The sequence below is a fragment of the Boleophthalmus pectinirostris genome, unplaced genomic scaffold, assembly GCF_026225935.1.
Source record: "Boleophthalmus pectinirostris isolate CB_2022bp ecotype Guang Dong unplaced genomic scaffold, ASM2622593v1 HiC_scaffold_13, whole genome shotgun sequence".
NCBI lineage: Eukaryota > Metazoa > Chordata > Actinopteri > Gobiiformes > Gobiidae > Boleophthalmus > Boleophthalmus pectinirostris.
This window is the reverse complement of record NW_026571036.1, coordinates 32,117,330-32,123,329: the sequence shown is the minus strand read 5'-3', so window position 1 is coordinate 32,123,329 and position 6,000 is coordinate 32,117,330.

The window sequence follows — 6,000 nt, the reverse complement described above, 5'->3', positions numbered from 1 at the left end:
CACGTGTACAAACCTTCAGTTTACGCAAGTCAGGTTATTTATTTTAAAGGGACATATTCTCCAAAAATAGACTCTTTTGAGCTTTTAGCCATGTTACAATGTTGTTTTCACATCACAGTTGTGTTTGAGTTCTGTTTTATACACGCATCAAGAATCTAGGACTTCCGTTCCGTTCATCGCGCAATGCATACTGGGAAGGATTTTCCGAAAAAGTGAGCATCAAACCATCATGTTTGATTTTACAGTGGGATGCTTCTATTGTCAAAGCCGATCTTTTCAAGTCTTTTGAACCATATCACTTTTGTTTCTGGTTCTGATATTGTCATATCTTAGCTTTGGGATTCAGACATCGTAATTGTGTGGTTGTTGGATCCTAACAGCGGAAAAGCTCAAGAAATTGGTTTTGCGAACTCCGTAGATGCAAAAGGGAATCAGATCTGTGTGACTGCAAACCTCTGTTCAAACTATTTCCCTTCCCATCGGATTTGAAAAATAGTGAAAGGTGAAGGCGATGGGCAGTATTGATCCACGGGAAGGACGAAAAAGGAAACCTTTGACTGTCTAAATCATCCCAAGTTTGCAGTGAACATTTGGTACGTGGAGCGCCATCAAAGCAAAACCCCGATCCCTCACTCAACCTTGGTTAGGAATTTTAAAAATCACCACCAAAGTGAGAGGCACCAGCTGTTCGCCCAGAAACATCTTCCACTGCAAAGAGACCAAGACTTAATGTTGCTGTAAAATTACAAGAACAAGAAAGTGCTCGCTTGGCCTGTTTGTCTTCTGTACCTCTCGCTTAACAAACAGGATCTCGCTTTGATGATGCTCCACATACAAAAAAATATTATCAGTTTGCATCAGATTTTATCCCCATTTCTCCCAATTTGGTTGTCAGTTACTATTCTCCAGCAGCAGTAGACTACAGATGGAATGTAGAGGTCATGGGTCAAAGGATCCTAGGTTGAAATGACTCTAAATATAGTATAAAATAAAATTTAAAAAAATGACTTGACTTAGAGTTTCATTTTGAGAAAAATCTTAGAAATGAGGAAACATAGATGTGTGGGAACATAGAGCTGTGGGATAGAGCCCTGCACCCGTGAGACCCGACGCAAAACAGTGCGACACAGGACACATTTTGAAAACTCACTGTGGGCGTAAACTAAATCTGAGTCTAAACTAAAATATGTAAATGATTCATGTATGTCTATCATACATAATCTGTGCTAGATATTTTATTTGGCATTAATAAAAACATTTTAAACAGCCTACATTTGCATCTGTGCTTGATGGAGTTTAAGAAAGCGAATGTCCCCATCCTGCGGGATTTGTGGGCAGGAGTGGGACAAAATATCACAGATGCGGGCGGGAACTGGACTGAAAATTACAGTTGTTTGCGGGTGCAGGCGGGAGAGGGACTGAAAATTCTGTCCCGCGCAGACACCTACTGTGGGAACGTCAGGCTGACCCTTAGGATGTGTGTGTTAAACATGCGTGAATGAAACAAAACACAATTCTAGGTACATTTTCATACATATTCTGTTAAACTGACTTTCTCAGAGCTTCAAAAAAAGCTAATAAAAATATATATATACAGTTTGAGTTTGACTTTGAGGGAGCATTTGAGTTTGAGGGAGCATTTACAATACAAAATGAAAGTGGATTTGGACTGATTGAGGACCAGTGGCAGCATCAGATCATTCTCTCAGCTGTTCACATTCACAATGGTAAATGTAATTCTATGGCACTTTTCCTCCTTCAAGGCACTTTACAACAAGGACCCACTCATCCATTTACTCATACACCAGTGTACGCAGACACTACAGGCGAGGTGGGTTAAGTGTCTTGACAGATGACAGCATTCATCTGAGCTAGAATCGCACTGCCAACCTGTGGGACAGTGGATCTGACCGCTCAACCAATGATGTTTTATGTCGAGAGCAGGATTCAAACCATCAACCTTCAGATCAGTGAACAAGCACTCTACCAACTGAGCTACTGCTGCCCCACTTCTACTGCTGCTCAAACCAAAAGTACTGTATTTTTCAGACTATAAGTTGCATTTTTTTCATGGTTTGGGTTGTCCTGCGAGAGGTTCTAGGCTTGTGTGTCAGTGTCTAGTACTACTTTTACTCCTGTACCACTGTCACTTTGCACTCTACTGCATATATCTCCTGTAAAAGAAAGTTGCTGTCTTCCTGCAAATAGTGAAATATTCAGCCGAAAACTGTAATCAGGCAGCAGAAAGAAAGTTTGGAGTGAGCGAGAAACTTGTGAGGGACTGGCAGAAAGTGAGGATGGAGAAGACAGCTTCGGGCGGTTGTGCCATGCAACTTTCCTGGAAGTCACTGGATGAATCAACAAAGCCTGAACTTCAATGACAACCAAAACCATCCTGTCGAGATTCAGAAAGGCCTGATTAATTCTAACTGGAACTGATGCTGAGTCTGACAACAGCTACACAGAAGAGGAAGCGGCGCTCCGTTTACCTCATGGAGCTAAGGTTTATCTCTGGAGGTCGCGCAGAAGTGACACTGAGGATGAAGAATTCAGTGGATTTAGTGATTTGGAGTGAGATGGAGAGTTTGGTAAACTTATGTTCTGTTGTTTATGTTATAATTATCTGAAGAACTGTTCATATGTGACATTAACAGTCTGTTGTTCTCTGTTCTATTGTTATTACTGTAACTTGTCTTTCAAGATGAGATGTTGGTTCCTCGTCTCTGATTTTATAAAATACATTTTCCCAAAAAGTGCGACTTATAGTCTGGTGCAACTTATGTATGTTTTTTTCTTCTTCTTTACACATATTTTGGCTGGTGCGACTTATACTACGAAGCGACTTATAGTCTGGAAAATACGGTAAGTCAGATATAGTGTCCACAGTTCACATCACACTACATAAGCTGTTGATGACACCAGCTGCACAGAAAACAAAAATATACATATATATTTGCATACAATGGGCCTTTGGATAATTTCAGGAAACAAAGCATGTAACACTGCAGGAGTTATTTAAAAATATCTACATGTAATGACATTTCTAAAGGCTTGTTTGGGCCCATTATTTCAGCTTGTTCAGTCTTTCACAGCATTATACAAAGACAATTACCCGTCAGCGCGGGGACTGGGATTTGGACCACAGCGCGACTAAGGGATAAAGCTCACGAACAAAAAAGCTACGCTAACGGAGCTAGCAAACAAAAACAGGCCTATTCTGGGACCTGTTCTGGGAATCCTCATGATGCTAAATAAGGAGAATTTGCACAGGCGTCAAAACAACTACCACAAATGAGGACAAGTGGAAGCTGCAGAACGAACAGGTAAAATATTGTAAGCACGACCGATATGTGAACATGTAACTTTTCTATCGGGGGTTTACTCCATGATTGTCTCCACGAGGATGTTATACTGCTTTGGCAGGAATGTTTCAGAGTATGGCATTAACCTGATCTATTTTGCTTTTTTATTTCACATCTTTATTGCTCAAAAACACATTGAAAAACACTTATTCTTACTGTAAGCAGGACCTCCTCTCCACAAATCTGACCTGTAAATTGGGCATCTTGTCTCCATGGTGATAGGTAAGTTAAATGCCATACTGCCAACATCTCCATGGAGACCAGCAGGTGGCAGACACTCCTCCAAAAAAGTTGCTTAATAGACCATTTCTATCTTTTTGTTAATATTTTATGATGGCCGAAAGGGTTAGAGAAAACAGCTTCAAGTACAGAAACGATGCAAATTCACAAACTCAAGCACAAGTTTAAACGAGGTACAAACAAAGAACGTGGTGCAAAAAAAAAAAAAAAAAAAAAAAACACGGGGTAAGAAACAAAGACAAATGTATCATCATCAAACGCGCCTCAAATAGAGAAACGACGAAAAGTACAAAACTATGAAAATAAAAAAATTAAAAAATACCTGCAAACGCAAAACGCCGCATAAAGAGTCACCACAATGGAAGCCCTCCAGACCTGCAGGGGGCGCTCTCAGTTTAACAGCTTAATGTTTGTTACGGTAATGTGGCTTGTATATGATTATATTCATATACTGTGTTTAGAAATAATATAAATATTGCTTTACAACGCCGTACATCACGTGCCGTATTTTATTGTATTTCATACCAGAGTCCTGCATCGGGTACGGGCAAATAGTTGCTGAAATGGGCGGGTTTTAACGCTCTGGTATTTTATGGGTGGGTATGAGGGCGGGTACTGATTATACACGGGCGGGTCAGGACTAAATCAGGACTAAATCATGATTAAACCAGGACTAACCCAGGACTAACCTTGGACACTTGAGAGAAAACCCTCCACAAAGTGCGCTCTGGCTACGCTCCGCGGAACGTGGAACTCTGCGCAGGTCCTTTCGCCTGCGGTCACCCTACAGTCTACATGGGCGCAACTCTGAGCTCGTTCTGACAGTGAGTCCTGGTTCAGTTCTGGTTTAGTCCTGTTTTGGTCCTAGTTTAGTCCTGGTTTAGTTCTGGAATCAGTCCTTGGTTAGTCCTGGTTCAGTCCTTGGCGTGTGCGGTGCAAAAGTCAAGCATCTCAATCAGTGTTTCTTCTGCTCAGTAAATAATGTCTATGAAGTGATGACAGTTGAGTTGCGCCTTTGAATTTGTATTTGTACTGAAGAAAGCTTAACCGTTTCATTTCATTTTGTGATTGTAATTCTTGTCGTAACTTTTCAATTTGTATTCTGATGGCTGCTTCAGTTAGAATGCTTTTAATTTGTGTGATTGGTGCAGGTTTAACCTTGATAAAAGGTTGGTGCTGTACTGCAGGTCCAAAAATGGACTCTGTTTCACACCAGACTTTACGAGGCTACACCTCTGCATATTGAATAGTTGTAAGAATCATTTGTTTCCGCTGTAGTTTATCATCAGTCGGCCGTTTTCTGTCTTTCTTTCTCTCCCTCCGTTGTGTCTCTCCATTTAGCTGTTACACTGAGAGCGCCCCCTGTAGGGTTGGAGCACTTCCGTTGTGGCAACTCTTTATGAAGCATTTTTTGTTTGCAAGTGAATCTGTGTGTCATTTGTTCATTCGTTTCTCAATATAAAACCAAAAATAAGAAAACGAAAAAACTATTTCGTTCATTAGTCTCCAAAACCAAAATGAAAAAAACAGATGATTCGTTTTTTTTTTTTTTCTTTCAGTTTGCGATTTTGTGTTTATATGAAGAATGTAAAAAACAGATAACGGCCCATTTACGTGACTTCCGTGACTGCAATGTCGGACTTCTGCACCACATACGGACTGAAGCAGGACTGATCCAGGTCTGGGACCACACCGGGACCAGACTGGGACCAGAGCGGGACTGAGACTGAGACCAGACTGGAACCAGACCGGGACCAGACCGAGACCTGACCGGGACCAGACCGGGACCAGACCAGAAGTCACGTAAATGGGAAACGGCCGTTATCTGTTTTTTCCATTTTTCATTTAAACACAAAATCGAAAACTGAAAAAACGACTCGTTTTCCGTTTTTTCATTTTGGTTATGGAGACATATAATGAAGAAAACAATAGTTTTTTTGTTTTCTTATTTTTGGTTTTATATTGAAAAACGAATGACATACGGATTCAGGTGTTTTCTTGGTTTTCATAATTTTGTGCTTTGCGTCATTTCTTTATTTACGGCACATTTTTTGATGATGATACAGTTGTCTTTGTTTCTTGCAGCGTGTTTTTTTCATTTGCACTACGTTTTTTGGTGTACCTCATTTAAACTTGTGTTGAATTTGTGAATTTGCATAGTTTCTGTACTCGAAGGTTGTTTTTTTTTGTCTTACTGAGACGCATTGTAAAACCGCTAGATTCACGAAAGTTATTTCTGGTTGCCAAGGTAAAGTGTTAAATTCTGTTGCCGTGAACAGGCCTAAAATGTTATATTTCGATGTTCGATATTTCGAACTTAATATGAAAAAAGGGTAGCAGGGTTTTTTTTAGTTTTTTTTAAAGTTAATTCTGCAAACATGTGAACAACCCCAAAACA